Source organism: Peromyscus maniculatus, chromosome 8 (genome assembly GCF_049852395.1).
Source record: "Peromyscus maniculatus bairdii isolate BWxNUB_F1_BW_parent chromosome 8, HU_Pman_BW_mat_3.1, whole genome shotgun sequence".
In the NCBI taxonomy this organism is placed as follows: domain Eukaryota; kingdom Metazoa; phylum Chordata; class Mammalia; order Rodentia; family Cricetidae; genus Peromyscus; species Peromyscus maniculatus.
The window spans coordinates 82,316,699-82,342,023 of NC_134859.1; the positions used below are offsets into that span (position 1 = coordinate 82,316,699).

The 25,325-nt window shown below is 39.5% G+C and overlaps 1 protein-coding gene across 10 annotated transcripts in view; it reads left to right on the forward strand.

Moving 5' to 3' along the window:
- Spop (speckle type BTB/POZ protein) overlaps positions 1-25,325 on the forward strand; it is a 90,350-nt gene that overhangs the window by 21,518 nt on the left and 43,507 nt on the right. The window contains exon 1 of one of the 10 annotated variants that reach the window (XR_013041870.1): positions 15,315-15,535. The exons of 7 other annotated variants lie outside the window; for them this stretch is intronic. The gene's annotated coding sequence lies outside the window, so the exon portion shown is untranslated. Of the gene's footprint in view, positions 1-15,314; positions 15,536-25,325 lie in introns of those variants that run through there. 2 more of the 10 variants (XM_076543199.1, XR_013041868.1) reach the window with 2 other exon arrangements.

Genomic DNA, 25,325 nt, shown 5'->3' on the forward strand with positions numbered 1-25,325 from the left:
GGCAGGTTAGTGAGATGACAAAGAGGCCACAGTCAGTTAGTTGGAGAGGAGAGTTTATTTGTGATGTAGTTGAAAGGCTTTATGAGAACTCTCTTGTATCTCAGAGGACTGCTTTTATTTTTAGTGCATTTTAAGTTGTATAGTATAGAAATATAAGATAAAGTAGACAGCTATGGCCCAATTTTAAACAAGCTAGAAACAGTGTAGTCACTTTTTACAAGAAATAAGGATTAGGGGTTATGTATGTGTAAATTACTTAAACAGTGAACTTCCCAATAACAAATATTTATTGTACTGTATAGTTTGATTAGGTATATTGCAACTATTGTGGATCTTACTCTTGTAAAATTAAAGGGTTTAGCTTTAATTTGACAGTAAATTATTAGAGAACCTTCAAAAATGAGAGGCTTATGAAATATCTGGTCTCTATTCATATTGGTATCCATTTCTGGCTCTTTAAACACAGTAGGACTCTATGCAATTTGGTTCATCTCATCTTTCATTTTTTATTTATTTATTTATTTTTTAAATTACACTCATGACATTAATCACATTTGTGATATTCATAGATTACATTCACAGTATTCATTCATATATATATATATTCATATATATATATATATTTATTTAATTTTAAATGTAGAATGTCATTTCTTGAAGGGGGTAGGAGGTCTTAATTACAGGCTTACAGCACAATGGGAGGACCCTGGAGGGCAGAAGTTCGCTACTGATGTTTTACAATCTTACATCTAAGCTGTTAATGCCCATTATTCAGGATACACAGACAAGGAACTTCCCTTAAGCATTCAGGAGGGTAGAACCTGGCAGGGAATTAGCATTGGGAAGATATCAAGGTCAAGGTCCGCAAGCAAGGCAACAGTTACCCAAAACGGGGGGCCAGGGCCCTACAGGTCCCCCTTTTATTAAAAAATGAGCTTCTGACTTGGGTTGCGTGGGATGTCAGCAGGTCACCTTTCCCGTCATGGAGACGCCTGCCCAGGCCACACAGGTGCTCTGTCTTAGGTTGGTGAGTGCCCCCCAGGCATTACCTGTCTCTGAATACTCATTATCATACTGGCTCAATCGTGTGTGAGCTGTATGGTTAATTGCTGCCAAAGATCTCAAAGTGGCACTGGGCTTGCAATCTGTGTGTTCGATACAGAAAAGACCAACAGAGGTCCTATCTCACCCATAGCCAGTAGGCTAAAGGCAACTGAGCCATTCCCTTCCTTAATGAGCCATACTGGACGTTGGAGTCCTTGTAAGATAGTATCCCAAAAGCAACTGGAACTTGAGTTTATAAATTTATAATTTTCAAAGCCAATTGAGATGTATATAACTACTGAATTAAATTTATCATGCCCAATAAAATGAAAGAGTAACTAACTGTAGTAGCTACTTTTGTTGCCAGGGTCTCCACTGTGCTAGCTGTAGTAAGCAATTATGAAATGGTAATCCCAGAAACAGTAGCAGCGGTGTGCGCCATTGTCAAATTCTCTTCTGGATTGTGTGGACATCCACTGGCATGGATACAACTCCAGGAACACGAACCGCCAAGGCCCGTTTTTTCTTGATCCCAGCATGACTTTGGCTGGCAGCTCTTCTGGAGAATCCAATCTCATGGCTACAGTTCCTAGGCTTACATTAATGCTTGCCAAAGCTGGCCATATTGGGCTCTCAATCTCCATTGGCATCAGAAGGGTAGATTTTTTTCATGATGACCCATTAGGTCTCTGTCATGTTGGGCTTCAGCAGCAGCCACAGGGCGCGTTCAGTGCTCAGGAATCTAAAGAGGAACCTCATTGTCCTGAGGAAAGACATAAACCAAGCTCCGGGGCCACACCAACACTAGATCGGGTCTCCTCCACATGCTAGTAGAAAGATCCTTCCATTGCTCCAGAGGGTGATTTGCAACAGGAGCCCTCCAGTGCTTATCTGCATCGGATCCTCCAGCAGAATCCACTGATAAAAAAATTTAAAATATGTAAAACAAGGGAAAGAATAGAATGTGGAGAGAAATGATGAGTCCCTAGTTCTCCCTTTTTTTAATTTTAATAAAATGTTTGTTTGTTTGTTTAATATTTCAAAATTTTCTATTTTTATTTATTTTTTATTGTTTAAAATTAATTAGTTTATTTATTTTTCTATTATCATCTTGATAGAGTATGTATTCTTACCTTAGTAGTGAGATGTTTCATTGAGGCTTGCTCAGTATTTGAGTAAAACCAAAATTTATTATAAGCCACAGTCGTCCTAGGGACCTCCATGCTATATATATAGCCTCCATGGTTCTGTGGGTTGTAGTCTGATTGTTCTTTATTTTATATCTAGAATCCACTTATGAGTGAGTACATACCATGACTGTCTTTCTGGGTTTGGGTTACCTCACTCAGGATGATTTTTTTCTAGTTCCATCCATTTGCCTGCAAATTTCATGCTTTCATTGTTTTTCTCTGCTGAGTAGTACTCCATTGTGTATATGTACCACATTTTTTTCATCCATTCTTCTGTTGATGGGCATCTAGGTTGTTTCCAGGTTCTGGCTATTACAAATAGTGCTGCTATGAACATAGCTGAGCATGTATCTTTATGGTATGAATCAGCATTCCTTGGCAGGATACAAGATCAACTCAAAAAAATCAGTAGCCCTCCTATACAAATGATAAAAGGGCTGAGAAAAAAGTCAGAGAAACATCACCCTTTACAATAGCCACCGATAATATAAAATACCTTGGGATAACACTAACTAAATAAGCGAAGGACCTTTTGATAAGAACTTTAAATCTCTAAAGAAATTGAAGAAGATATCAGAAAATGAAGGATCTCCCATGCTCATGGATAGGTATGATTAACATAGTAAAAATGGCAATCTTACCAAAAGCAATCTACAGATTCAATGCAATCCCCATCAAAATCCCAACACAATTCTTCACAGACTTGGAAAGAAAAATACTTAACTTCATATGGAAAAACAAAAGACCCAGGATAGCTAAAAGAATCCTATACGATAAGGCAACCTTTGGAGGCATCACCATCCCTGACCTCAAACTCTACTATAGAGCTATAGTAATAAAAACAGCTTGGTAGTGGTATAAAAACCGACATACGGACCAGTGGAATTGAATTGAAGACCCTGACATTAATCCATGCACATATGAACACCTGGCTTTTGACAAAGGAGCCAAAACTATACAATGGAAAAAAGAAAGTATCTTCAACAAATGGTGCTGGCATAAATGGATGTCAATATGTAAAAGATTACAAATAGATCCATATCTGTCACCATGCACAAAACTCAAGTTCAAGTGGATCAAAGACCTGAACATAAATTCAGTTACACTAAACTTAATAGAAAAGAAAGTAGGAAGCACTCTTGAATGCATTGGCACTGGAGACCATTTCCTAAATATAATACCAACAGCACAGACCCTGAGCACAACAATTAATAAATGGGACCTCTCGAAATTGAGAAGCTTTTGCAGGGCGAAAGACACAGTCAATAAGACAAAAAGACAGCTAACAGAATGGGAAAAGATCTTCACCAACCCCACATCTGACAGAGGATTGATCTCCACAATATATAAAGAACTCAAGAAACTAGACATCAAAATACTAAACAGTCCAATTAAAAAATGGGCTAAAGAGTTAAACAGAGAATTCACAAAACAAGAATCACAAATGGCTGAAAGACATTTATAGAAATGCTCAACATCCTTAATCATCAGAGAAATGCAAATCAAAACGACTCTGAGATACCACCTTACACCTGTCAGATTGGCTACGATCAAAAACACCAATGACAGTCAATGTTGGAGAGGATGCGGAGCAAAGGGAACACTCCTCCACTGTTGGTGGGAATGTAAACTTGTACAACCACTGTGGAAATCAGTATGGCGGTTTCTCAGAAAATTAGGAATCAAACTACCTCAAGACCCAGCCATCCCACTCTTGGGCACCTTTCATTTTTAAATGCCATTTAGAGAATTTTATTTTTTCATATTAGTGTGTGTGTGTGTGTGTGTGTGTGTGTGTGTGTGTGTGTGTGTGTTCATGTACATGCACATGCCATGGTTGGAGAGTGGTGGTCAGAGGGCAGACTTGCAGGAGTTCTGTCCTTCTACCATGTGGGTGGCAGGACTCTTAGTTCCTCAGATTTGGTGATAGGTGAATTTACTACTGAGCCATTTTGCTGGCCCAGAGATTTTCATTTGAATGTGTCTTATGGCTAAGGACAAGCTGCAAGAGGATGGCAGGCAGTCACAGGGAGTTGTTATAGAATTGTCTTCATTTTCCTCATGCTGGCTTCCTGTTTTATTTACCCTGTGAGATCTTTAATGTATACCAAGGATATGTAAATTATTATTTCATTGAGGAGATCATTTTGGATGTAAATCTTTAGGAAGAATTATGTTAGTAAAATGTTAAGGATTTTTAAAATATTTTTAGTTATTTGTATGTTTTAAGAACTCAGTGCAGATCTAATATTAGTAATTAGGAGCTTTCAGCATGGTGATGATGATGCACACCTTTAATCCCAGCCCTCAAGGCAGAGGCAGATGGATTTCTGTGAGGCCAGCCTGGTCTACAAAGCAAATTCCAGGGCAGCCAGGACTATTACACAGAGAAACCCTGTCTCGAAAAACAAACAAACAAAAGATCATTACTAGATGGTAAGCCTGAAATCTTAGCCAGGAAAGTAAATAGCCTAGAAGACTGATTTATCTAAATCATGGTGCATACACTTGTTCCTTTTTCAAACATTCATAAGTACCTACAACGTGCTGGGTAATGCCTAATACCAAACTTCCTAATGTGTAACGTAGCAAGTGCTCTCCAGGGAGTCTCAGTCTAGTGGGAAAGAATAATAATAATTACAATAGCAGGAGATCTACACATTGAGAGTAAGAAGGAAGCATTTAATTTTCCTTGGAAAGATTGCAGTAGGTTTTTACAAAGATGAGGGAGAAGCATTCTGGATAGAAGAAAAACATTCAAAGATGCCATAGCAAAAATGAGTTCACTGTTAGTGAGAATGGGGGAGTATAGTATTACAATTAAAATAATATTCCAGCATATTGATGGTTTTGTACTGGTGTGGAGATCAAGAAAGGGATGTATTTCTAAGATAATATTGACTAGAATTGGAGGTGGGGAGTTGAGGTAAAGAAGAGAGTGTGGAGTGAAGGCTGACTCCTGGGTTTTTAGTTTGACTATATGTGTTTTTTTGTCATTTGGTTTTTGGTTTTCTGAGACAGAATCTCAGTAGTTCTGCCTATCCTGAACTCACAGAGATCTCCCTGCCTCTGTCTCTAGAGTGCTAGGATTAAGGGCCTGACTTAAACAATTGCATGTATAGTAGAATCATTGTGGAAGATAATCAGTTTGGTTTTGTTTGTTTGTTTGTTTGTTTGTTTGTTTGTTTTTGAGACAGGCTATCTCTGTGTAACAGCCCTGACCCCTGGCTGTCCTCAAACTGGCTTTGTAGACCAGGCTGACTTCAAACTCACAGTCCAGAGTGCTGGGATTAAAGGCATGCGCCACTACCGCCCATGATAATCAGGTTTTTATGGAAAGACTTTAAGTCCAAAATGGACTTAAATACAACTGTTTAAGTAGCAGGAAGTTAGTTAGGCAAGGTTGTAACTCAGTGAAATGGGTGGATCACAGAGTAGTTTGGACTGACTCAGAAATAGGATTAGAAGTAGAGAATGGACCATTCCTCTGTTTTCATTAAACCCTCACCCAAATTTTTATTTTATTAATATAAATTTTGAAACAGGGTCTTACTGTGAAGCCGCTGGCCTGGAACTCCCTATGTAGATCAGGGTGACCTGGAACTCAGAGATCAGCCTGGTATTAAAGGTGTATGTGTTACCATGCCTGGCTCTGGTCTACATTTTTAGATCCTGTTTTATCTGCTTCAAACTTGGTAAAAAAAAAAAAAAAATCCTACTGAAATAAATGTTTTTAGTTAGCTCTTATTTAGGTGGTTGTTCCAAAATTTACCTCCATATTGTTTTGTGACTTGGTTGAGTGGCATGACTATAGGTATTTGTCAGAGTTCACAGAATTGTATACTAAAAGATGTATTTTGTTGTATATAAAAATTGTAACAAAAAAGATTATCCCAGAATTTTGTGGATATTCTGTTTGTGTCCTTAGACAGCATATGGTTAGATCTTTTTAAAATATAAAAACCTCATTTCATTTATCTTAATTCTTTTTTTGCTTTTTTTTTTTTTTTTTGCTTTTTGAGACAGGGTTTCTCAGTTACTATAACAGCCCTGACTGTCTTGGAACTGGCTTTGTAGACCAGGCTGACCTCAAAGTCATAGCGATACCTCCTGAGTGCTGGGATTAAAGGTTTGCACCACCATGGCCTGGCTAAATTGATTTTATGTGTGCAGGAGCCTCCTGAGGTCAAAAGAGGGCATTGGATCCCTTGGAACTGGAGATACAGCCTGTTGTGAGTCACCAGGTGGATGCTGGGAACCAAACCTTTGCAAGAACAGCAGTGCTCTTAACATGTGAGGCATTTCTCCATCTTCCAAGCCTCATTTTAATTAACTTGTCAAGTTCACAAATAAGAACATGTTGGTTTGACTGTAACTATTCTCTTTCTACTTGAGTAGCAAGTAAAATATACACTTGAGACGCAGGTAAGAAACGTCCTGAAGAGTCACAAACTGCAAAGTAGGTACCGAATGAACTCCAACCTTTCTTTTTCCAAATCAATGAGGGTGATCTCATGTAGTTTGTTTAACATAAATTTTTGTTGTTATTCTGAGAGAGGGTCTCCTGTATTTCAGGCTGGCCTCATCTTATCATAAAGCTGAGAATGACTTTAAATCTATGATCCCCACTTCTACATTCCTAGTGCTAGGATTACAGGTGTGAGCCATCACACCAGGCCAGAAGTAATTTGTTGTTAGATTTCTTTTTGAATTCCAGAATAAAGACTAAACAGAATCTCTGAGCAGTGATGCCTTTAATCCCAGCACTCGGGAGCCAGAGGCAGGCAGATCTCTGTGAGTTTGAGGCCAGCCTGGTCTACAGAGAGAGAGAGATCTAGGACAGGTACCAAAACTACACAGAGAAACCGTGTCTCAAAAAACAAAACAAAACAAACAAACAAAAAGAATCAACAGTGTCGTCTTTATTTTTAACCATAATACAAAGATATGTGAATTAGCCAAGTTAATGTAATTTGTAAAAATTAAACTTTAAAGTTTATAAAAGTGATTGAGTCAATTATAAATAATATAAAAGTATCAAAACATGCCGGGCGGTGGTGGCGCACGCCTTTAATCCTAGTGCTGGGGAGGCAGAGGCAGGCGGATCTCTGAGTTTGAGGCCAGCCTGGGCTACAGAGTGAGTTCCAGGAAAGGTGTCAAAGCTACACAGAGAAACCCTGTCTCGAAAAACCAAAAAAAAAAAAAAAAAAAAAAAAAAAAGTATCAAAACATTGGTCATTAGTTTTAAAGTCACTTACTTTTATAAGTTACTTGCATTATTAATCTGGTTGGATAAAACTTTCTGGTACTAATGGACAGCAGCCAAAGAATAAGCAGTTCAGTTATCAGGCTATGTACAGCCATTCACGACCTTTTCTTTTCTCTTATGTCATAGTAGTTTGGCATTTAATATAGCAACTCAACCTAACATTGTTTTCGTTTGTTCTTTACACTGTGAACATGGTCAGTGTTGTGTTGGATGTTTTTGGATTTGGAGTTTGGATTAATATCAGGTAGCTTATTTTTCTCTCCTTGAGCCATTGCTACTTAATACTATTTTTAAGTCCAAGAAAGACGTTTTTGTGTCTTGGAAGCAAACAAGAGATAATGTATATTGAATAATGTAGTTATTTTATCCCAGTTAATTGTGTGGTTAGAATATTTGTTTTTCTATGGTTTAAATTTTATTTTGAAAATTCTTACTTGCCAGTGTGTAGAATTTGTCTGATAAATGGGATGTTGAACTATTAGGTGGAATTTGCCAACACACCCACAAAACTTTTTGCAGTCAGTCTTAAAGAGCCTCCCAGGTCATAGCCGGACAGTGGTGGCGCACGCCTTTAATCCTAGCACTTAGGAGGCAGAGCCAGGTGGATCTTTGTGAGTTCGAGGCCAGCCTGGTCTACAGAGCGAGATCCAGGAAAGGCACAAAGCTACACAGAGAAACCCTGTCTCGAAAAACCAAAAATAAATAAATAAATAAATAAATAAATAAATAAATAAATAAATAAATAAATAAATAAATAAATAAAAGAAAAAAGAAAAGAGCCTCCCAGGTCATAAACCTGCAGGTCAAGGCTTAATAGTCTCAGAATTTGGGGACCATCCACACTTTTTATTAATCATTTTTCCAGTAAATCTTAGTTGACTTTTTTTTTGTTTTGTTTTGTTTTGTTTTTTCGAGAATGGGTTTCTCTGCGTAGTTTTGCGCCTTTCCTGGAGCTCACTTGGTAGCCCAGGCTGGCCTCGAACTCACAGAGATCCGCCTGGCTCTGCCTCCTGAGTGCTGGGATTAAAGGCGTGCGCCACCACCGCCCGGCTTCTTAGTTGACTTTTTAAAGACAGATTCTCACTATGTATCTGATTGGCTTAGACCTTATTATGTAGATCAGGCTGGCCTTGTACCCACACAGATTCACCTCTTCTGCCTTCTAGTGCTGGGATTAAAGATGTCTGTCTGGTCTTGACTTTCTTTTGTGTGTGATTGCTTGTGTGTATCTGGGTGCACATGTATATGGAGGCCAGAGGTCAACCTTGGTATTACTCCTCAGGACCTGTCCCACCGTGGTTTTTGAGACAGTATCCTCACTAGTACTTGAGGTTCATTGGTTACAGTAGGGTGTCTGGCTAGCAAGCCTCAGGGATATGCCTTTCTCTGCCTCCCCAATGCATGAATTACCACTACTTTGGGCATTTAAAAATATACCCCTCCCCTCAAAAACAAAACAAAACAAAAAAAGCATGGATACTGGGAATTGAGCTTAGGAACTCATGTTTATAAGGTAAATACTTTACTGATCAAGTCATGGCCCTAGCTCCTTATTTGACATACCATCCAATCAATGCACCTGTTGATGTTTCTTTGGGTTCCTAGAACTATTTGCTGTGAGTCCATGTCACAGTTGGGCCCTGTACTGACATAATCAGAACAAAGGCTAAAAGACAAGCCTCATAATGAGAAAGAGTTCTGGCCATCAGCACTGGTCTTAGTGTGGTTGGTTTTTGGTTTTATTTGTTTGTTTGGGTTGTTTTGTTTTTCAAGACACCGTTTCTTTGTGTAGCCTTGGCTGACCTGGAACTCACTTTATAAACCAGGCTGGCCTCAAATCCACCTGCTGCTGCCTCTGCCTCCGCCTCTGGAGTGCTGGGATTAAAGGCATACACCACCGCCACCACCACCATCAGCTCATGCTTAGTTTTATGGGCAGGTGGTTATAAAGGTTGGCCTTGATTCTGAGTGCCTCTTGTTACTGCCTACAATTGTGAGGCTTGTATCTTGGTGATCCCTGATAATAACAGAAATGGAAAGCAGTTTTCTTAAGTAGTTTAGATGTTAGATATAGTTGGTTTACATAGATGAAGAAGAAAGAATATATTGAGAATAGTCATATGTTGGTTTTTTTTCTTCCATATAAAACTAGAAAGAGCATTTGCTGAAAATACTTTTACATGTATGTAAATTACAGAGAAGTAAATTAGGTACTTTGTTTTCTTTTTGCTTTTATATACTCCTTTCCCCCATATATGTAAACTCTTAGGGTTGCCTGGTGTTTACATGTTTCTTTGCAAATATTCCATTACAGAATTAGATAACAATACAAAGTAGATGTCATGAATTAAATCAGCTGTTACTGGGCATCTATTACATGTTAGATGCTGTATGAATTGTTAATTTAAAAACTGTAAAAACACCAAGAGCTTCTTTGTATTTGTTTTGTGAGCACATTTACCACCTTTGGAGTCAGACTAATGTGCAGAAGACAGCTGAATTCATAGGAATTCTTAGTAACAGAGGCGAGGAACTGAACCATACTTACTGTGCTAGTAGCCCATTCTAAGCAAGAGTGGCCAGGTTAGTGTACATCTTAGTAAAATACATCCTGACCTGAGACAGAACTGGGTTTTCTTGTGGTTGGTAGAATTCACAATACAAGGTGTTTACCTGCTCTCTGAATAGAGATGTATTTTCTGTCAACATCACCCTTTCAACCTTACAAACAATAGACAGTACCATGTATCACATCTGCTGTACTTTTAGTTGAAGTTTGTTCACTTCGTTCATGAGAGACAGTTCAGCCTGTTTTGTTTCAGTCTAAATCTCACTGACTCTTTTACTTTAAAATTTATTTATTCCCATTTTCCCCATTCTCTGGCCATGTTGAATGGATAGATACACAGTGAGGAACCACACTGGAAGTATCAGTACATTTTGGAGAGCAGTTATCTTGATAAAATAGTTAACAGTATGTCAAGGCTCCTGGGCCTCCTTATAGACTGGTTTGCTAAGTTGTTTGTAGTAACAAAAACTAGAAATGATACAGCAGAGTTAGAAGGGAGTTCTGTACAATCATTAAAGGTATGCATATAGGTAAAGAGTTTTGAGCAACCATTAAAAAAATAGGGGTGCTGGGTATGGGGCCACATGAAATCCCAGCACTTGGGAGGCAGAGACAGGCAGATCTTTGTTAGAGGCCAGCCTGGACTACATAGTAAGTTCCAGAGCAACCAGAGCTACATAATGATTGAGACACTGTATGGAAAAAAACAAACAAGAATTAGGGAGTGTATGTGCCTACAAGGAATATGAATATATGAATATATTATGAATATGTATATGTATTTTACTGATACATGGGTTTTATTTATTTTTTTTATTTAAAAATTTTTGCCACATATTTATTGGTGTGTGCATGCATGTGTGGAGGTCCAAGGCCAATGTGCCAAAATGGTTGGTACATGTGGGGATTGAACTCAGGTCATCAGACTTGGTGAGGTCTTAGAGAGTCTACAGAACTTTAACTTTTGGGTTATAGCTTCCCATAACTCTCTCTCTCTCCCCCTTTCTCTCCTTTCTTTCTCTCCTTTCTTCTCTCTCTCATCTCTCTCCCTCCCTCTCTCCCTTCTCCCTCTTTCTCTCTCTCTCCCTCTCCCCCTCTCTCTCTTCCCCTCTCCCCCACCCCCCCCTTCTCTCCTCTCTCCTCCAGAATCTTGCTATATTGCCCAGGCTGGCCTCAAGCCTAGTTCCCCTGCTTCAGTTTCACAAGTGCAGGGGTTACAGAGATTGCAGACATGGGCCACCTTGCTTCTTAAAACTTTGCAAGCCAGGCTGTGGTGGCGCACGCCTTTGATCCCGGCACTCGGGAGGCAGAGCCAGGCAGATCTCTGAGTTCGAGGCCAGCCTGGTCTACAGAGCGAGATCCCGGACAGGCACCAAAACAACACAGAGAAACCCTGTCTTGAAAAAAACAGAAACAAACAAACAAACAAAAAACTTTGTATCATGTGCACTGCATCATATGAACTGCTTTTACACTCATTCATAAAGAGAGCCAGGTAACAGTTTTTACATTATTTTCAAAGAGGCACAGAAATTTAGTATTAGAAATCAGATTAACTTTAATACCCGACTAGTCTAGATTTTAAAAATTGATTTTACTGTTTTTATTTCATTTCATATCCAGGAGTGAATAGATAATGATAGTCCTTGTGACTGTCTTGTGACAGTCTTATACTTAGTTTAGAAAAGAGAAAATTCAGATTTAGGAATGTATATATAAAGCTGCATAAGAATTCAGGAGCCAGAAAGGCAACTCTTGTTTTCTTCTAAGTTTATTTAACTGATGCCCATTTCTCATTTGTAAAGAGCTGCATTTTTGGAAGACCCAGTAAAATGTTGACCTACAAGATGATTTTTAAAGTAACTGTTTTTTTCACTCATGATTAAATAGTATTAACGTCTCTTCATGTTTTATAAGTTTGAGGGACTCAATTGACCCCTTAAAGATGAATGTACTTATGAGATCTTTATGTTGTTGTGGGATATTCATACACTGTGTGAAGGTGTATTGCTGGTTGGTGTAATAAAAAGCTGAATGACAAGTAGCTAGGCAAGAGGTCTAGGTGAGATTTCTGGGGACAGAGGGGACTCTGGGAAAAAAGGAGAGACACCAGGAGACACAAAGAAGAAATAAGAGGTGCAAGATAGAAGAGAGGTAATGTCGTGTGATGGTACATGGATTAATATAAATGGGTTGATTTAAATTGTAAGAGCTAGTTAAGAGCAAGCCTAAGCTATAGGCCAACTTTCATAATTAATAAGAACTCTCCATGTCATTATTTGGGAGCTGGCTGGCCGGACAGAAAAGGACTCGTTACATTATGCATTATTTGAAATGGAGTTTGTCTAAAGTCCCGTGCTTCCTTTTTTATTAATACCTATCTAACCTAGATGTTTAGATTAATTTTACAATGTTTTAAAAAATTAAATCTCGCCGGGCGGTGGTGGCGCACGCCTTTAATCCCAGCACTCGGGAGGCAGAGGCAGGCGGATCTTGGTGAGTTCGAGGCCAGGCTGGGCTACCAAGTGAGTCCCAGGAAAGGCGCAAAGCTACACAGAGAAACCCTGTCTCGAAAAACCAAAAAAAAAAAAAAAAATTAAATCTCGCCGGGAGGCGGTGGCGCACGCCTTTAATCCCAGCACTCAGGAGGCAGAGCCAGGCGGATCTCTGTGAGTTCGAGGCCAGCCTGGGCTACCAAGTGAGTTCCAGGAAAGGCGCAAAGCCACACAGAGAGACCCTGTCTCAAAAAACCAAAAAAAAAAAAAAAAAAAAAAAAAAAAAAAAAAATTAAATCTCAAATACCAGGGCAAATATTCTCTGACTTTTGAATGATTTGGTGTTTAAGAGGACAAAATACATATAGTGGAGAAGCTGTTAGTCCTTGAAAATATATAATCTTTTAACTATAACTTGAGGCTTTTCCTACTTCTTCAAGGCCAAAAACATTTTCTATTCATGCCAGACAGGGAATGGTAAGGCTCAGTATGGGACTGGACATTCAGATTATATTTAATAATTTTTTAATCATGTGTGTGTGAGAGAGTATTTTGTCTGCCTATATATGCACCATGTATGTGCCTGGTGCCCAAGGAGGACATTGGATTTCCTAGGACTGGAGTTTGTAGATGGTTGTGAGTCACTGTGTGGGTACTGAAGTTGAACCCAGGCCCTCTGCAGGAGCAGCCAGTGTGCTTAACCTCTGAACCGTCTCTCTAACCTTCAATAAATATTTTTATGGTTGATTGACTTTAGGGCTTAAGCAGTAGAAACACATTTACTAATGTTAAAATTAGTTAGATTGAGGATTTTAAAAAAATCCACTTTGTAGCCTTACTACTAGTAGGGGTGGGGAAAACTTTTATAAAACTTAGGTGAATCACAGCCCTGTCTCAAATGGGATCTCTAAATATTTTATAATAATTCAAATAATTTGATTTAGGTGATAAGATGATTAGGCTTTGAAAGAGTTTTGAGGGGAAAGCCCTTTTTCTGTTTTGAACATCAGAGTCAAACTATTAGGTGCTATTTAAATCAGTAATGATTGGTTGAATTGTAAGAGGAAAGGACTACTAGAGTCAAGAACAAATAGATTTCCAAATTTATTATTATAATCCCATATCCTTAGGGAGGAATCCAGTTTGTAAACCTACCTTAATTTTGTTGTGGGTGTAACTGAGCGGTGGATTGGGCAGCTTGACAGTTGAGTTGAGCAGTCACATTAACTAAGACTGGAAAGCTGGCGTGGGCAGTGTCAGTGTCCCACTCATTTTCTGGTTTGGTTGTGCTATCCTTCCTCATAACGGAGAGGTTTGCTTTGTCCTTTTGTACTCTATGCACTGGGTAACCATTACCTCACCAGAGTCTTGATGGTGTTGCTTTATCCTGGCTCTATTGTTCTTAGCTGCAGTCGCATGGTCTATCATCAGTGTGTTATCTTTTGTTTGCACTTTGAAATTCTTCAGCTCAGCACTTCCCTTTCCTAATGTAACTGTGTTTGGTCTCAGCTCTGCTATTGGCTTCAGTGTCAATGTCACATTTGGCAAGCCACTAAGTTGCTTTGGAGTTCAGCTTCCTGATCTCTAGTACAAAATTGTTTCTAGATACATCTTCAGAGTGATTTTATTAATTAATCAAACGTTTATGGAGCTCATCCTATGTTCAAGGCACAGTTTAAGATGCTCTGGGTACAGTCCTTTTCCCTCAAGAGAATAGTTGGTTCATTGCAAAGAACTTCCTTTGTGTTCTTCAGATCAATTTAGCCTTTTACTTCGGAAAAACTAGTATTAGGAAATTTGATTTTCACTCTGTATTAACGTGGTTGATGCAGGAGTGAGAGTTTTCTTTATACATGTGATCACAGATTGGTTCTCATTCCACAGTGGACGATCCATGCCCATGTGCATATGGACAGCACTAATTGGACCCAGTGGGTTAGGAGGGGAGGGGAGAGGAGGGAGGAATGGAGGGAGGAGGGGAGAGAGGGAGGGAGGGAGGGAGAGAGAGAGAGAGAGAGAGAGAGAGAGAGAGAAAGAGAGAAAGAAAGAGAGAAAGAGAGAATGAGAATATATATGAATATGAATCTAGAGGCAAAATCTCCCAAAATACTCATGTCAGTACCTCTCCCCACCACTCTATTTATAAGCAATTTTCTATCTTGGAAAATTCCAGTGTTGTTATCAGGTCTCATTATGATTAGTTGTTTTTTGAAACTGTTTCACTGTGTAGCCCTGGCTAGCCTGGAACCCACTGTGTAGATCTGTAGAGTTAAAGTCAATGCTAGAGGACTGGAGAAGCGGCTCCGCAGTCAAGAGCACTGGTGGCTCTTGCAGAGGTCCGGGGTATTTCCAGTGTCTACTCGGCAGTTCATCACCATTTGTTTGTAACTCCAACCTAAGGGATTTTATGCTTTCTCTGGTATCCTCGGGCAGGAGGCATGCACATGGTGTACAGACATCCTTGTAGGCACAACAGGCATACACAAAAAAATATTCAGTGGTCAGCAAACTAGTCTGCCTTTTCCTCCTTCCTGCCTTCATCCCCATTCTATCAGTGGTGGAGGATGAGTCCAGGGTCTCTCCAATGTTAGGCAAGAACTTTACTATAAAGCATTGCCCTCAGCCCTAAACTAGTGAGTGATCTCTCTTGAAGTGGAGGGGGACTTCAGGGGTGGGGCAGAGGCCAACTAGATGGCTAGTGTGTAAAATTACTTGCTCTGCAGCCTAGCAACCTGAGTGTTCTATCCATAGAACTCAAAGTGGAAGGAGAGAACTGACTCCTGAAAGTGGTCCTTTGACTTCCATGTGCATCCTGTGGCATATGTGTACCACCTACACACACACACACACACACACACACACACACACACACACACACACACACACACACACACACACACAATCAGAGAAGATCAGCAGCAGCAGCTGAGGGAGGGAGAGTTGGTTTTCTTGACAAATGTGGCCACTGGTAGGTTCCTCATGTCTGTGCATATGGACAGCACTAATTGGACTCAGTGAGTTAAAAGAGAGACAAAATTAGAGGCATAATAATTATATGTATTTTAAGTCAGACTTAAATAATTGTATAAGGGAATTTTCTGAGATTAAGTGTGGCCTAGAGTTGGGCATAGTGGCATGGGCCTGTCTTCAGCTACTCAGGAAGCTTAAGTAGGAGGGTCACTTGGCCTTGGGAGATTCACTAGGTAATAGTGAATCCCTGTCTCAAAATTGTATCTAATCTGTATTGTAAATCTGTGGCTTTGTTAAAAATTGATTAAAAAAAAAGTTTGTGACCAAAGAGAAAATCCTGTTGAGTGCCAAAAAGAAAAGAAGCAGGCCACTGTTGAAAAATGGATGTTTTCTCAGAAGAGCCTCTGTGTTCTCGGCTCCATAGGAACAGAATGTCTTTGTTGTTGTTTTTGCTTTGTGTTTGTTGATATAGGGTCTGGCTACATAGCTCAAGCTGTCCTTAAACTCCTGCCTCTAGCAAACTGGAATTGTAGGCATGTGCCACCACACCTGACTAGAATGTCATTACAGTTGCACCAAGAAGATGATTGGGCTGTAGGCTGTAAGTAGCATAGTGGGTTAATGCACATGAAATCATCCAAGGAGTAGGGACTGGCTGTTACTTTTGATTGAGGTCACAAAGTCTATAAAAAGGAGACTCCCCCCACCCCTCCCAGCCCCTTTCCTCCTACCTCTTAAGAGGTGTCTTGAAGCCGGGCGGTGGTGGCGCACGCCTTTAATCCCAGCACTCGGGAGGCAGAGGCAGGCGGATCTCCGTGAGTTCGAGGCCAGCCTGGGCTACCAAGTGAGTTCCAGGAAAGGCGCAAAGCTACAGAGAGAAACCCTGTCTCGAAAAACCAAAAAAAAAAAAAAAAAAAGAGGTGTCTTGAGTTAGTAACAAGAAGCTAGCAATGAGCCAGTGTGGTACACATTAGTCCCAGCTCTGGGAGGCAGAGGCAGTGGCAGGGGGATCTCTTAAGAGACCAGCCAGGTCTAAATAGGCCAGTCTGGTCTACATTGTGAGTTCCAGGCCATCCAGGGCTACATAGTGAGACCCTGTCTCAAAAACTGAAACAACAACAAAGAGAAGCTAGCAATGTAAATGTCTAGGGAAATGATCTTTAAGGGACTTTGAGCAAGGAAGAGAGAGTCAAAGGCCTGAGATGGAAACAAGCTTGACTTGTTTATAGAAGGCCAGTGTGTTTGGAGTCAAAAGACGGGGAAGAAGGGTAGGCCATGAATTAATGAGCTAGCTCTCGTATATAAGGATTCTATAGGGTCTGTTATAGGGGCTGAATTTTATTTTAAATGTGGTTAAGAGAAAAAGTGGCATGATCTGTTGGCATTTTAAAAAATTTACCATGGCTACTTTGTAGAGAATAGACTGGGCTACAGAGGAAGCCAGGAGATGAGTTAGGAGCACAGGTAACACTGTTCAGGGGAGAGAACACTGTGGATTGGACACAGTGGATAATAGAGAGTAAAGAAGCCTAGTGCCAGATAGGACTTGATACTGGGTGGGATACGCAAACACAGGGTGTGGCCTGAGCAACTGTTGAAGGGGGTGGCAGTTAATGTTATGCTAAGGACTTGATACTGGGTGGGATACGCAAACACAGGGTGTGGCCTGAGCAACTATTGAAGGGGGTGGCAGTTAATGTTATGCTAGACACCACAAATACATGTAATTAAAGAACTGTAGAAATTCTGCTTTTTAATTCTGTAAATTGTGGCAAAGGAACAGTAGAGGTCTTTAGAGGAAAAGGTACTGGTTTCCTGGAAACAGTAGACTATTATTCTGACAGGTTGGAATAGTAAACATTGTATTTTAAAGACCTGATGGATAAACTGTTAATGTGTGGAAAGTCATTCTAGAAGAATTAGGTACACAGTATCTGTTCCCAGTACCCAGTCTGAAAGAAAAGTATGAATCCAATCAATGGCTTGCTGATGTCTCCATTAATAATGATGCTCAGATGCTGGGTGTTGGTAGCCGGGTGGTAGTAGCACACGTCTTTAATCCCAGTGCTTGGAAGGCAGATGCAGGTGGATCTCTGTGAGTTTAAGGCCAGCCTGGTCTACGGAGTGAGATCCAGGACAGCCAAGGCCCTGTTTTCAAAAACCAAAACAAACATATGACGTTCAGAACTCATTAGAATCTAAGACGGTTTTTACGTAGTTGCCACTTAAAAATGAAATTAAGCCAGGAACAATGGCACATTTCAGCACTGAGGAGGCCAAGTCAGGAGAATCAGAATTTCTTCTTTTTTTTATTTTAAAGATTGATTTTATTTATTATGTATACAGTGTTCTGCATATATGTCTGCCTGCAGGCCAGAAGAGGGCACCAAATCTCATTACAGATGGTTGTGAGCCACCATGTGGTTGCTGGGAATTGAACTCAGGACCTCTGGAAGAGCAGCCAGTGCTCTTAACCACTGAGCCATCTCTCCAGCCCCTGAGAATCAGAATTTCAAAGCCATCCTTGGCTACATAGTGACTTTGAAGCCAGACTGTGCTCATATGATCCTAGCTAAAAAAAAAAAAAAAAAAAAAATCAAATGCAGTTGCAAACTGGAGTATATAAACATGCTTTCTGTGAGATATTTTCCCAATTTTTTACATGTTGAATAAAAGACATATAACATACATCCTCACATGTAACCTTATGTAAGAATCGGGAAGTCAAAGGATTAGACTGTTAGATTAGTAGTTAAAAAGACTTGTAGTCTAACTTAAGCTCCTTAGTAACCATGTGACCAGGACAGCTGGGAAGCTTATTTCCTTGTTTGTAAAATGCTTATTCTGCATGCTTCACTAAGTTGGTAAAAATCCCAAATAAGATCATGAATGTCAGAGTGCTTTGAAAACAACTGAAGCCACTTAGTACTGGATGCAGTTCTGCTTTTGAGGGAGTCCTTATATAGCCCAGAACACTGAAAACACTGGTCCTTGGGAGGCTGTGGAGGGGAAGGAGACCAGGAGGATGAGGTAGGGATACATAGACTATCACAGCTCTGAATTCTGAAGTTATAGATTCTACTATAGTGGTCAGTTGTACCTATTCAAATGGCTTTATAGTAAACAAAGTGGCTTGTAAAAGGTGGCTCTGAATTAATTGAAGGTTTATGATGTACGAGTAAGTTTGATTTTACTCCCTTACTTGATAAGCAGAACTTTATTTGTAGTCTTATTGCTAAAATGAAGACAGCAATATAAGGTTAGTTTTTTTCTTGCTTTCCCCCCTTTTCTCCCTTTATTTTAGATTTGGGCTGTGAAGTAGATTTTGATTTGGTTTATTTGGAATTACATTTTCCCTCAAGAAGTGAAAAGTACAAATATGCCAGAGATAGAACAAACAGAAAAAGTAAAGGAAGGAGAAATATTAGAAAGAAAAAAGACTTTAAATATTTCAAAGAAATATTTGAGTCCTCCCCACTCAAAAACAAAAAGTGTCAAGTGTTTTTTGGAAAATGTGTCTTTGCATTCTCACACACTGAAATCCGAGGTCATTAGAGGGGGGATTGATCGGTCTTCAGGGAGGAAGGATCCGTCTTCAGAGTGGCATGTTAGAGGGAATGAGGAGGTACACTATGCACTATGAAGAACATTCCCTACAGGGACCAAAGTCTTTCTGAAGGCTTGTTGAGTTACTGGAGCTTACTTTTGTTTAAGAAGTACTTCCTTGCTGAAGTGTGGGAAGCCAGCGTCTTTCTCCTCTTTGCTTAAGTCACCCACTGCTATATTATTCCCATCAATCACAGGAAAAGTATTTTACAAGCAGATTTTCACTAATGAAATCTGATTAGATTCATTGGCTTTTAGGGTGTGATGGGCCTTCATTCAGATGACATAATTGTCTATTTAAAAGAGTACTCTGTTTTTAGTTTTTCCAATTCTCTGTTTCCGCTGAATTTTCATTGAAGTTTTTTACAAAGCCAAGTAGAGATTGTGAGAAATACTATCAGTTAAAGAAGTTATCCTTCGTTTTCAATCCTTTCTCCACAGAGAATGTAATATGTATCCTTTCAGTGTAGTATAGGTATGGATATGAAAATGTATTGCTTTATGTGTTCAGTCCTTTATAGTAAATTTTATATGGATTTTTAAGTACTTATGTATGTATACTGTATATATGAAGATTCTTTTTCTTTTTTCTAGACATGGTTTCTCTATGTAGTCCTGGCTGTCCTGGAGCTACTTACAGACCAGGCTGGCCTCAAACTAACAATAGATACTTCTGCCTCTACCTCTTAAATGCTAGGATTAAAGGTGTGCGCCACCATACTTGGCTAAAGATTCTACAGCAATCATTTTTTCATTTCTTCTTATTTTCTGACCTCTATCCATGTTGCTATATATATGCTCGGCCATTCATGGTTTTTTTTTTGTTTTTTTTTTTTTTTTTTTTTGAGATAAGGTCTCACTATGTGGCCCTGGCTGGTCCAAAACTCTCTATGTAGACCAGCTTGGCCTTGAACTCACAGAGATCCGCCTGCTTCTGCCTCCTGAGTTCTAAAATTAAAAACATGCACCACCATGCCTTGCCCTAGGCTTCCTGTTTTAATGATACTGTTTTTATTTCATAGTATCACAACTCTGTTGATTTTTTTAAAATTTGCCATTATAGACAAAAATATCAAAGAACGTAGGTATCTCGTGTGTGTGTGTGTGTGTGTGTGTGTGTGTGTGTGTTATGCTCACGCTGCTCCTTTTTTCCTTCAGTGGCTTGAATTTGTTTGATTTTTATCTAAAGTTTCATTTGAATTTCCTACTTACTCCAATAACTTATAGTCATTATTTGAAGGAGTAAGGGGAATGAGGAAAACCTTTATATAATTTTAATACTTCTTTTTTTTACTGGTGTGAAAAGTGCCAAAAATTCTTTCCTATGGACTCTTTGTACAATTTGATAATGAGAGCTTTGCATTTTAATATTTTGTATTTTGTCTTTTTAAAATCTTTATTATTTTTGTGTGCATTGGTGTTTTGCCTGCATGTTGTCTGTGTGAGGGTGTCAGATCCCGTGGAACTGGAGTTACAGACAGTTGTGAGCTTCTATGTGGGTGCTGGGAATTGGACCCAGGTCCTCTGGAAGAACAGCCAGTACTCTTAACTGCTGAGCCATCTCTCCAGCCCACATTTTATTGTTTTAAATCTAATATCTGTTTTCATAAACTTCCATAACTATTGAGATTTTTCTCTTCTGTGTAGACTAGGCTGTTCTTGATCTTGTGATTTCTCCTGCTTCTGCTTCCCAAGAGCTAGGATGACCGGCTGTACCACCATGCTCAGCTCTTTTACTACTTTTTAACTACTCGGATACTTTAATTCACCAATTGTGGGACTGTTTAATAACCTCTGACCCAGTCTGCAGTTCTTGTGTTGCCTCAGAAATTCAGCATGTCCCAATTCAGCATGTCCCAGTTGTAGCTGCTAAACACTGGGCTGTCACTAGAAATACATTAAAATGCAGTGCTATCACATTATCAGATTCTTAGAAGAATCTATAAGGAAAGAAAATTTCAGAGCTTCACCTTAGTAAAAGAAGACCAATATTCTGAATTATGAAAGGTTTTCATCATCCCTCTGCCTCCCTCAGATTTAATGGCTATAAATGCTACAAACAAGGGGTAGCATTTTTTAAAAAATTATTTATTTATTTTTATTTTATGTGCATTAGTGTTTTTCCTGCATGTATGTCTGTCTGAGGGTCCCCTGGAACTGGAGTTACAGATAGTTGTGAGCTGCCATGTGGGTGCTGGGAATTGAACCCGGGTCCTCTGGAATAGCAGTCAGTGCTCTTAACCGCTGAGCCAGGCCCCCAAAAATAAGTCTTTCTTTTGTTTTTGTTTTTGTTTTTCAAGACAGGGTTTCTCTGTGTAGCTTTGCACCTTTCCTGGATCTTGCTCTGTAAACCAGGCTGGCCTTGAACTGACGAAGATCTGCCTGCCTCTGTTTCCCAAATGCTGGGATTAAAGGTGTGTACCACCACTGCCCATCAGGGTTAGCATTTTTTTTTTAAAGATTTATTTATTTATTATGTATACAGTGAGTGTTCTGTCTGCAGACTAGAAGAGGGCACCAGATCTCATTGTAGATGGTTGTGAGCCACCATGTGGTTGCTGGGAATTGAACTCAGGACCTCTGGAAGAACAACCAGTGCTCTTAACCTCTGAGCCATCTCTCCAGCCCCATTTTTAAAATATAATTTTACATTGGTATTAGTTTAGAATTACTTCCTATAAATTTTGTCTAAGGGATCATATATTTCAATGACCAATGATTTCCACTTTAAAATTTTTCTTTGTAGCCTTTAATTTGCTGTGCTTTATTTGTTATTGAGAGGTTGAGTATATTTTTAATTTGCACCCTGCGTGTTTTCCCCCTTTAAACCTGGATCCTATTCAGAGGTTTCCAGCACTTGGAGTCTAGAAGTGATACAATGAAAACTGTTTCTCTTCTCTAATAACACACACTGCCTGTTGCAAGTGTCAATTAGAACTTTTAACAACTAGTTTGGGCAGCAACCCGTCTCATGACTATATGAGCTATCTTTAAGAATTTGGGAAGAATTGATATACTGAGTATTTTTTTAACAACCAATATGACCTTGAATCGGAAACCACATTAATAAAACTTAAGTCCCAGATGTCTGTGTTCTTTCAGATGTGTTCTCGTCTTAGGGTATGGCTCAGGTCCTAAGTACCAAGATTGGAAAGTACCTTAGATTCAGGCATATTCTCACTTTTATGTGGATGAAGTATTCCATCAAAAGTACAAATGCAGTGAGGCTTGCTTCCAGCCTGTAATTCCAGCACTTGGAAGGCTGGAGAATAGAGAGTTTTAGATAAGACTGGGCTAAACAGCCAGATTCCCCCCCCCCCAAAGGGGGGAAGCAAAATAAATGCTGTCTATATGCTGAAATATGTCTCATGTCATTTACTAGAAAGTTTTATTTAGTGAATATTCTTCCTTATGCCATGGTAATCTTGGAGTTTGAAAGGAATTGATAACCTATTCTTTGTCACATCAACTCCACATTTTATACTTTATGTTGCAAAGATATGTTTGTTCATTTGCTTAAATGTAGGTATGTCTGTGGGTAGAGCTGCCTAATGTGGGTACTGGAAAACAAATGAATTCTCTGCAAGAACACTACTTGCTTTTGACCACTGAGCTGTCTTTCAGCCCTAAGACATGTCTTGTCTTAAATCTTTCTTTAGAACACTAACACTAGCTGAGTGGTGGCGCACGCCTTTAATCCCAGCACTCAGGAGGCAGAGGCAGACAGATCTCTGTGAGTCTAAGGCCAGCCTGGTCTATAGAGAAAGTTCCAGGATAGACAGGGCTACATAGAGAAACCCTGTCTTGAAAAACAAAAACAAACAAAGAGCACTAACACTAGGGAGTTTTCTTTCTCTTCTAGAAATTGTCATGAATCTTTTTAGTAAAAAAGTATGTTTTTTAAACTATAGTCATCCTCTTAGTCTGTTTCATCTGGGTACATAACAGCATCTGTTATTCTATGGCAATCAAAATAATACAAAGAATTTTCTTCTTAAGGACCAATAAGATGGCTCAGTAAGTGGATGGCAAAGGTGCACGCTGCTAAGCCAGATGACCTGAGTTTGTTCCCTGGGACCCACATGGTGGAAGGAGAGAACCTGTTGCTGCAGTCGTCCTCTCTCCACACATCACTGTCGTGTGCACGCTCACACAGTCAAATACACACTAATAAATGCAAAAGGCGGGAGGTACTTCTTCTTGGTGCATGGAGAAATTGCCTTTGCAGAAGACCTGGGTTTCAGTGCCCAGCCCCCAAATAGTGGCTCATAATTGTCTGTTAACTCCAGACCCAGACAGTTCAGTGCTCTCTTCTGGCCTCTGGCAAGCACAGCATACATACACTTACATATATACATGTAAGCAAAACCCTTCATGCATATAAAGTAAAAATAAATCTTTAAAAATATAGTATTTAAGGAACTGTTCTTTTCTCTTTTGGCTTTTTTAAGACAGTGTCACTATGTAGCCCTGGCTGGCCTGGAACTCTATGTAGTCCAGACTGGCCATAAGTTCTGAAATCCACCCACCTGCCTCTGCCTCTCAAGTGCTGGGATCAAAGGATCAAAGGCCACTGGAGGCCTGTACATTTTTCTTACAATTCTTTTGTTTACACGTTTATTTTTTAAAAATATTTTACCTTATAGTATAAATAAAATCTGCTCAGTTTTTACAAACTTCTGTTGTGCATTGTCAGCTAGTTCCCATAATACAGGAGTTCTTAACTCTTTTTGCCCTCAAGGATGTTATCATTGAAAACAGGTATTTTGCTTTGTTGGGGGAAAATATACTTGTATTAACTTTTTGGGCATCTATCGTCCATTAATATTAAAAGCATAAGTCTAAACCTTGTTCATGTAAAAAATGCTAATTTTAAGAGGCTTGGAGAGATGGTTCAGTAGTTAAGAGCACTGGCTGTTCTTACAGAGGTCCTGGGTTCTATTTCCTAGCAACCATATGAAAACTTAAAACCATCTATAACTGTAGTCCAATGGGATCCAATGTTCTCTTTCGGTGTGCAGACATACATGCAGATAAAACATCCATTACATAAAATAAATAAATCTTTAAGGCCAGATGTGATGGCACACATCTTTAATCCCAGCACTCAGAAGGTAGAGGCAGGCAGATCTCTGAATTCAAGGCCAGCTTGGTCTACAGAGTGAGTTCCAGGACAGTCAGAGCTATACAGAGAAACCCTGTCTTGAAAAATAAAACAAAAAATTGCTAATTTATGGAGAGGTAATTTTTTTGTTTGTTTTGAGGCATGGTATCCAAGCTGGACTGGAGCTTTAGTTAGTCTGTAACTCTTACCGACCTCAAACTTATCCTCAAGCCTTTTCTTTCCAAGTGCTCAATAACAGGTGTGTGCCCCCATAGGAATGTATAGAACTACTGTGCAATCTTCAAAGGATGGAAGTTCAGAAGGAAAGTTGAATTCAGTCATTTATTAAATAGGTTTGTTTCTTGCCTTCCATGTGCCAGACACTGTCTAGGTACAGCAACAAAACACATAAATCTACCTTTGAACAGCTTATTTTTCAGTTAGAGGAAACAGATTGTAAAAAATATAGTATGCTAGATGACTTTATCTAGTATAGAAAAAATAATGAGGCAGGAATAAGACTGTGCCAGGGAGAAAGAGTTGCATTTAAAGGTGTCAGGGAAAGCTCTCACAGAGATGGTGACAATTAAGGAATCAGCAGTGGCAGGGCGTGTGCCCTGATCATCTCTCAGGGCCTGGAGAACATTACCAAGACAGCAAACTGCAATACAAAGCCCCGAGACAGGAATGAGCCTGTGCTGTGAGAAACTACAACAAAGAAAAGTGGTACAGCTGGAACATTCCGAGCTTAGGAGCTGGAGCTGGAGATAGGACAGAGAGCTACAGAGTGCCTACCGCTTGTGCAGCCTCTGGACCATTGTAGAGACTGTGGCTTTTACTCAGAGTGAGATGGGGTGACTGGACGTTCCCTTGACCACTGTGACATTCCACAAAGCAAAGAAAATACGTCTGTCCTGATTTTGCTCTTTCAGAAGCTTCTTTCTCATATAATTGGAGTGTTAAGTGTTGGCTCCTAGAGAATAGTCACACGCATTACATTTCAACCCTTATATCAATAGAGGAAACTTCTGAAATACAGGTCTTATGTTTCAAAATTAAATTTTAAGTAATATGATAG